This window comes from Equus quagga, chromosome 10 (assembly GCF_021613505.1).
Source record: "Equus quagga isolate Etosha38 chromosome 10, UCLA_HA_Equagga_1.0, whole genome shotgun sequence".
Taxonomy (NCBI): Eukaryota; Metazoa; Chordata; class Mammalia; order Perissodactyla; family Equidae; genus Equus; species Equus quagga.
Genome location: NC_060276.1, coordinates 94,839,751 through 94,848,490, shown reverse-complemented (window position 1 = coordinate 94,848,490; position 8,740 = coordinate 94,839,751).

The window sequence follows — 8,740 nt, the reverse complement described above, 5'->3', positions numbered from 1 at the left end:
GGAAGATGGGCACGGATGTTAGCTCAGGGCCAGTCTTCCTCTACTTTATATGTGGGATGCTTGCCACAGCATGGCTTGACAAGCGGTGCGTAGGTCTGCACCTGGGATCCGAACAGGCGAACCCCAGGCTGCCAAAGCAGAATGTGCAAACTTAACCACTGCACCACCAGGCCAGCCCCTCTTTCCTAAATTTTGAGCCAACAATTACTGAGAACCTATTACTCCATTACTGCAGAGCATAGAAAGATTAACTCAATGTGATCCTTTTCCACAAAGAGCATAAATAAGGAGAGATAGGTTGGTCTCTCAACCAAAAAGGCAAGTGGAAATTGAACAATAGAGAGAGTGCCTCCAACTGGTGAGGGTAGAGGAGGCTTCTGGGTCTTTTAATTAGGCCTTGAAAGTAGGCAAAGCCCTGACAGATGGATATGGCATAAAGTTGCTGTTACTTGCTCTCTTTACTTCCCCTTCTACTCTGTTGAATGCAAGGCATCAGTCTTTAGTCCCTACCTATTGTTTAAATCCACTTGTTATAGCTACCTTCTCAGTAAGAAACCTGGTGGTCAACTCTCAGTCTTCACCTTAACTGAACTCTCAGTGGCATTTGATTGAGTTCATTTGTCCTTCTTGAATCACTTTTTTTTCTTGGCTTATGGCACACTACACTACTCTCCTGATTTTCCCCATGCCTCGATGGCCACTTGTTTCTAGCTTCCTTTGTTGCAACCTGCTTTTACAGATCTCTAAATTTTGGCATCCTCCAGAGCTGAGTACTCAGACCTCTATCCACGCCATTTCAATACATGAGTGGTTTTTAAACCTGGTTGCACATAAGAGGAGATTTAAAAATTCACCAGTACCCCGGTCCCCCTGTAGAGACTCGGATTCAGTTGGTCTGGGGATTGGGACATCAGTATTTTATTTTAAAGCTCAATCAGTGATTTTAATGTGTGGCAGAGTTGAGAATCACTGAATGGAGTGATCTCATCCGGTTCACTGACCCCAAATGGCACAAAAACTCTGGTGATTCAAATGGAGCTCTCCAGCCTGAAGCTCTCCCTTGAACTCCAGACTCATAACTAAAGGCTTAGCAGACATTTCTACTTTCCTGTCTAATGCCTATTTCAGAGTTAGCATGTCCAAAATTGACCTTTTGATTCCGCATTTGAATCTGCTCCTTCTCCAGTGTTTCTTATCTCAGAAGATGGCACAAGCCATAATTTACCCCAATGCTCAGGGCCCAAACCTAGGAGTCATCCAGGATTCCTCTTATTCTTTCCTTTCCCATACCCAGTTATCAGCACATCTCTTTGTTACTGTGTCCCAAATTAGTCTTTAATTTTCTCATTTCTTACCTCTTTACCCCAGTTTCCTCAGCCTAAGCCACAGCTGGTCCCATAGCCTCCTAACTGGTCTCTTATGTTCACTCTTTCCACTATCCCCACAGTCTCTATACACCTGCAAAGCGAACCTCATGAAAAATAAGTAAAATCATTATCACTCCTCTGCTCTCAATCCTCCAAATACTTTCCATCACACTGAGGATAAAACCCATATCTTTATCATAGTCCATAGCCTTGGGGGGTTGGCTTCTGGTTACTCTGACCTCGTTTCCTACCTTCTTTCTTAAAACCCCTCACTCCCGGTGCATCAGCCACACTGGTTTCCTTGCTATTCCTCTAATATCTCACACATGCACCTGTCAAGGGCGTTTGTATCTACCGTTATACAGATCCCAACATAATGTGGCTAGCTCTCTTGTTTCATTCCGACTACTGTTCAGATGTAGCTCCCCTCAGGGAATACCTCCCCAAGTGCTAGAATGGAGGGAATAACCCCTATCTCTTTATTTTGTTGTGTTTTTCATACCTGACATTTTATTATATGTTCACTTACCGAATTTCTGTCTTCTCACTAGAATACAGGCTCCATTAGTGTACGGACGTCGTTTTCTTCATCATCACATCTCTAGCATCCAGAACAGCATCTTGCATGGAGTAGGTAGGTACTCACTAAATGAATTGATGAATGCACAAATGAATGTGAAGGGAGGGATTTCGGGCCAAGGGAGCTGTATGAACAACGTCATGGAAACAAGAAAAATTAGCTAGTTTGGAAGAAGACCATATTTGGTTGAAAGGTACTTGGAGAGGAGTGGCATGAGATGGTTCTAGAAAGAGAAGTAGAAGCCAGGATATGGAGAGCCCCAAATGAAACATGTGGACTTTAGGAAAAGGGAAGCCACTGGAGGTTTTTTAGGTGGGTTGTTTATTTGATTGAGTTGAGGCAAAAAATTCAAATGATTTGATAACTGAATAGAAGTGGGGGTTAAGGGAGAAGGAAGAGTTAAATATGATTTTTAAATGTTAGGCCTGGGTAATTGAAAGAATATTAATGGCATCAACAAAGAGAAAGAAGACAGAGAATAGTGGGATATTGTTGTTTTGCTATTACTTAATGTAATTGGTAAATTTGAAGGTTGGAAAAATAGTCCTTTTAATTCAAGATATGTTAAGTTGGTGCTTGAGAAATGTTCGGTGGAGCTGTCAAAGAATCAGTTGTACATGAGGATGTGGAACTTGAGAGAGAAGTCAGGGCTAAAGTTCAGGGTTTGAAAGTTCTGCCCTGAGGGATAAGATGATATTGTGGGAGTGGATATGCATATCAACTAGGAAATTGTGAGGTACGAAATGAGAGCCTACTCTGGAATCTTGGGAAATGTTACTTTAAAAGGTGGTACGAGAACTAAAAACATGGGGAAACCAAGGATATGATGTATATTTACTTACGTGTAAGTTTATAAAAATGCATGAATAAAATATCACATTGAAATGTAGAGTCTATCCCTATTGTAATTTATAAAGACGTTTTTTCTTTGCGTGATAAGAACAATGAAAATATCAGTCTCAGTATTTCTTTAAAAATATGTTTTTCTGAATGAGGATGAACATTCACTACTTTGATGATTTTAATGGTGATACTGACGAGTCTTCAATTCCAGGTACAACTGTGTAATATCTGCTCATAAAGAGTTATGGGTCTCATTTCTTGCAAAGGAGCATCACTATAGTATTCTTAATTGTATATAAATTAGGTAGGGAGTTCTATAATTATTTCTCATAAATGAGTTGATTCATGTAAATTGCTTAGAGCATAGAACAGTTCCTGGCACATAGTAGGTGGTCAAAGGATGTTAACTATAATTCATCATCATTGTTGTTATAAAGGGGCATACGAATCTAGGTTACTAAATTGTGTAAAATGTTGATTTATTCCATATTTATTGATATTGCCATGGATTTGTAGTAATTTGAAACATACTGCAAATAATTTTTACTGACTTTTTCATATTTGATCATAAAAATTTCACCTACTCATATTCAATGTCAAGGCACTGATCAATATTGATATATTTGATATCATGTAATTATCATATTTAATCTCATAAGAATTCCACTGTCGCTTAGCATTAATTAAACATATTATTGAATTGAGTAGCTTAGCCTTCTGAAGTGAATTAGCATTCATCAAAATAACACCAATCATAATGGATTCATTAGACATTAATGTGAATGTCATATATATATTTCTACAAAAATTTTATTGCAATAATTATTCATGCTTTGCTGTGATAAAGGATATCAGTGGCAGAAAGTACATTGTTAATCGTTCCAATGTATTTTTGTTCTTTAAAATTTTATCCTATTAGAGAAAAAGAATTCAATTTTTGGGGCTGGCCCCGTGGCCGAGTGGTTAAGTTCGCGCGCTCCGCTGCAGGCTGCCCAGTGTTTCGTTGGTTCGAATCCTGGGCGCGGACATGGCACTGCTCATCAAACCACGCTGAGGCAGCATCCCACATGCCACAACTAGAAGGACCCACAACGAAGAATATACAACTATGTACTGGGGGACTTTGGGGAGAAAAAGGAAAAAATAAAATCTTTAAAAAAAAAAAAAGAATTCAATTTTTCTTATATTTCAGACTTGTAATGTCTTTACATAGTACAGATGATATTTGTTCTTTTCCAGTTTTATTGAGATATAACTGACGTGTAACATTTTGTAAGTTGAAGGTGTGAGGCATAGCTTGTTTTATTGTGCTTCACAAATATTGTGTTTTTTACAAATTGAAGGTTTGTGGCAACCCTGTGTCAAGCAAATCTGATGGGACCATTTTTCCAACAGCATCTGCATTTTTTAGCAATAAAATATTTCTTAATTAAGGTATGTACATTGCTTTTTTAAGACATAATGCTATTGCACACTTAATAGACTACAGTATAGTGTAAACAAAGCTTTTATATGCACTGGGAAACCAAAAAATTCATGTTACTCACTTTATTGCCATATTTGCTTAATTGAGGTGATCTGGAAGCAAACCTGCAGTATCTCCAAGGTATGCTTTTACACCAGGTTGATTTAATGTACTTGTATATTGCAAAATGACTACCACCATAGCCTTAGCTACATGGAATGAGTTGTCAGCAGTGACTCCATTTTGTGCTCTGGACTCCATCTTGTTAAAAATAGGAAACTGTGCTGGTCCTGCTGGCTTGCCAAAAGGGAGTTTTTTGCTGAAAAAGGGCTTTCTGGAGGACTGTGCAAAGCTATACTTTTTCTGGTCACAACAAGATGTCCTTGAGTAAGCCAGTGAACTGTAGCATGAATTTACCCTCCCACCGTAATTTTTTTTTTTTTTTTTTGAGGAAGATTAGCCCTGAACTAACTACTGCCAGTCCTCCTCTTTCTGCTGAGGAAGCCTGGCCCTGAGCTAACATCGTGCCCATCTTCCTCTACTTTATATGTGGGACGCCTACCACAGCATGGCTTGCCAAGCAGTGCCATGTCCGCACCCGGGATCCGAACCGGCAAACCCCGGGCCGCCGAGAAGCGGAACGTCCGAACTTAACTGCTGTGCCACCGGGCCGGCCGCCATCGTAGTTCTTAACAAACAACTGAGGTAATTGTTCTAAGCTCCCCTTTTTCCTAATAAAACCTCCTCCAAATTTTACTCCTTAGGGGGACACTTTTTTGGCTGCTGCCAGAGCCTGTGTTCCCTGAATTGCAATTCTAAGACCCCAAATAAACACTCCTTTTGTTTTGCAGTTGCCTCTTTTTTCTGAGTTGACATATTTGGTGTCTGAAGTCGGGCCCGAAGCAACTTTCCACCTATTTCCAGCGCCACAGTTGGTTTCAAGCCAGGTATCTGCATGAGCCTCTTGTGCTCTGTCATCTTCCTGATGGCCCCAGGCCCAGGTGCTGAGTCCTGCTGTTCCCAAATGGCCCACCTTGGTTGAGGTTCTAGTTTTTATTCTAGTTGTCTTTTGGAATCGGTTTAAGAGAATTTACATTCTCTTTTGATGAGTACGTACTTGTAACGGGAAGTACACAGTCTTAACCAACCTTTGTTTGAGACTCCCACTGGATTCATGTTTAAAAATTATGGGCTCTTTGCCAGCCCCGTGGCCTAGTGGTTAAGTTCGGTGTGCTCCAGTTAGGCAGCCCAGGTTTGGTTCCAGGGCGTGGACCTACACCAGTTGTTGGTGGCCATGCTGTGGCAGCTACCTACACACAAAATAGAGGGAGATTGGCACAGATATTAGCTCAGGGCAAATCTTCCTCAGCATAACAAATAAATAAAAATTATGGGTCCTTTGCATGTGGATTTTTAGAGAAATGGCACTGGTATACCAAGGATGATTTAAAACTTGCTTGGCCCCAATGGGGCTCATTTGAAATACCTAAATTAGTTTATTTGCATGCACGGTTGGAAAATAAGGGACCCAAAACTAAGCAAGTGGAATGGGAAGCTTATTTTAATTGGTATGCTGAGGCCTCCGAAAGAATTCAAGAGTCTGAACTTGCTTCCTTATGAGATACTTTCTCTAAATTGACTACAGCTAATAGAAGTCTTTCTGAGCACTTGCCTTCTCAAGAAAAACATCTCAAGACTGCTTTGCTTTCACCTTCAGCCTCAGCTCCTCCATATTCTGATGTCTCTGTGCTGCCTTTCTATCCATGGGAGTTAAATGGATAATTAAGTACTGTTTCATAAAAATCTGTGATCCTATTGGTCAAGTTTCCAAAACCTTTTGATATTTTTGACAAACTTCCCTGAAATCAAATTCTAAATAAACCTTTTGACCTGAGAGATATTAAACTAGTTAGGCTTATTTGATATGTTAAATTACATGGGAAGCTTTATCGAATAAGAAGTAATACTAAGCCTTCTTTACACTGTGTCTATATAGATATATGTTATGTGTTCCAGAAGTTATGTGAAATCCCTGGAAATCGGATACATCCTAATATAATGTTATCAATCGTAACTCCAATAATTATCTTAAAATGTTGTATGCCACAAAAATAACTAAATTCTCTTGTCAATTGCATTATAATGAACTGGCATCAAATCTTTAATAATGGGCATTTTTAAGTCTTTTGTCATTTATGGAGAGTTATTGTTTTACTCTGATACTTTGGCAAAAAAATTGTGCCTGCAAAAGTACTTCATCTTCAAAGAGATTCATGGAAAAGACTTGGACAAGTACTCTAGAATCCAAGTTTTTGATAATTTTAAGATCATGGCGCTGAACTGGGTGGGCATTTCCAAAATCCTAATGGGAAACTGACTACTTTGATATTTTATTTTCCAGATTTAAAGAACTCCTTTGTCTCCTCTCTTTTAAGCTATCTGTAACTTACAGCAACTTGGTAAAGTGTGTCTTTGCAACAAAGGTTGAAAGGGACCTTATCAGGTACCGTTAACCAACCCTTGCATCGCCACACTCCAAGAAATCACATCTAAAGAAAGCACCAAACCCTGACTGGACATGCACATCAACCGGTGACCCAAAAGTCAAGATTTCCAGGAACTGAAGCAGATGACAGCTGAGCAGACAGCTTTCCCAAGGTTCTGGACCAGGCCTGTATATTTTTATGTCCTTTCCCACTGAACAATTTATTCCCTTTGTACCTTTCTCTTAATCATCCTATTAGGAGAACTCTTATCTATTTTTCTATATACTGAAAGCATGTGACCCCCATTTGTAACTTGTACCTTTGTACTCCTTCTTGTGGATCTCTTTACACGAAGTGAAGAATTCCCTTCCAAGAATGGGTTTATGCTTGGCATCTTAACCTAGAAAGCATCCTGCAGATCCTTTGGGAAGCTGGACATGAAGGATTGTTGGATTTGGGCTGTTGTTTGTCTTGATAGGTATATTAATGCTTTTTGCTCTAATGCACACATTAGGAATTCTTAGATGGTGGTAAAACCCTATGAAATCAAAAAAACTTCTGGTTATTGCCTTATGTATTGAACCTCCTGCTTAGTTGACATATAAAATCATTTTTCTGAAGTTCTTCTTACAGTGGCTTTTGCTGTTAGGGGTAATTTTGGGTCTCAGGTTAGCCTTTTAGTTTTTCTCATAACTCATTGCTAATTGTCATGCCTTGTCACACCCTTTTATTCCTACCCTGCAGAAATTTTCCAGTTCTGCAAACCTCACTGATTGCTGGATTTGTGCTAGAGCAAATAAACTCATGATACACCTGAATTAGTGACTTGGCCACTATCCTTGCAAGGATGGATAAATTTGCCTGGTCAAAATGCTGGTTTCTCCTCTGGGGTTTTTGAATGCACCTACAAGCTTCCCTCTGGGAAACAAGCCCCCAGCATTGCCACCTTTCACTGAGTACCTCCTGCTCATAAGGGAATACCCCTTACTCCAATTTTGCCACTGACCAAAAACCTTTCCCTTTGTTTCAAAAACATTAATGGAATTCCCAAAACTTTAGGTTGCCTTCCATTGAATGTCTGTAACTGTACACTCTTATATGATCCAGATGATATGACTTCATTCCTCGTTAGAGTCTATGTGACTACAATGTAATTACTCATGATGTATCATTATGGTGGGACAATGCGATAGACAATGGAATGGGACACTGGAAAGCAAATGTGCTCCCCCTAAATGGAACAATGTAGGGAATTGATCAAAAGTCTGGAGAAGAGTAGGAGCTTAGTTTCACCTGCCTTTTCCCCAGAGACTCTCCATATCTTAGCCAAAATTTGATTTAACAAGAATCAAACTCATTTGCTGCTTCAAGAATATAGAAATATAAGATGCTCTTACAGTCACTCACACAATTCCAGTATAACAGATTATCATGTACTCTGTGAGGGTGATTATATTTCTGACCATGAGGTTTCTTCTTTGGTAGCTAATAAATGAATCTGGGCAAGGGGACCTACTTATGCCTTATCCTTATAAGGTTCTGGATATTTCTTCCTATGTGGAACAAACATTTACTGTCTCTGTAAAATGGAAAGGCATTCTGGAGTTGTTGCTTTTGCCCCTGACACCACCATTAGAAAGATTCTTCCCTCCCCTGCTCACATATCAAATCTAGGATCCTTCTCATATCAATTAAAGAGACCTCGGCGAAGCTGGGACAGTTATAATTTTGGATGGATGCCGACCAATAACTCGGTTGTGGATAGAAAGGGGTTTGGTCATGTTTTCACCACAGCATTTTCTCCTTGGTTTGGAGTAATGGATCTTGAAAGAGCAGTCTGCAACCTCCCAGTTGTCATGGCCACCACTGTCAGTGCTTCTGTTCAAGGGTTTAAATAACAACAAACTCAAATTGATAGACTGGCAGAATTTGTCCTACAAAATAGAAGGGCACTAGATATCTCAATGGCCCAAAAAGAAGGCACCTGTGCCCTATACAC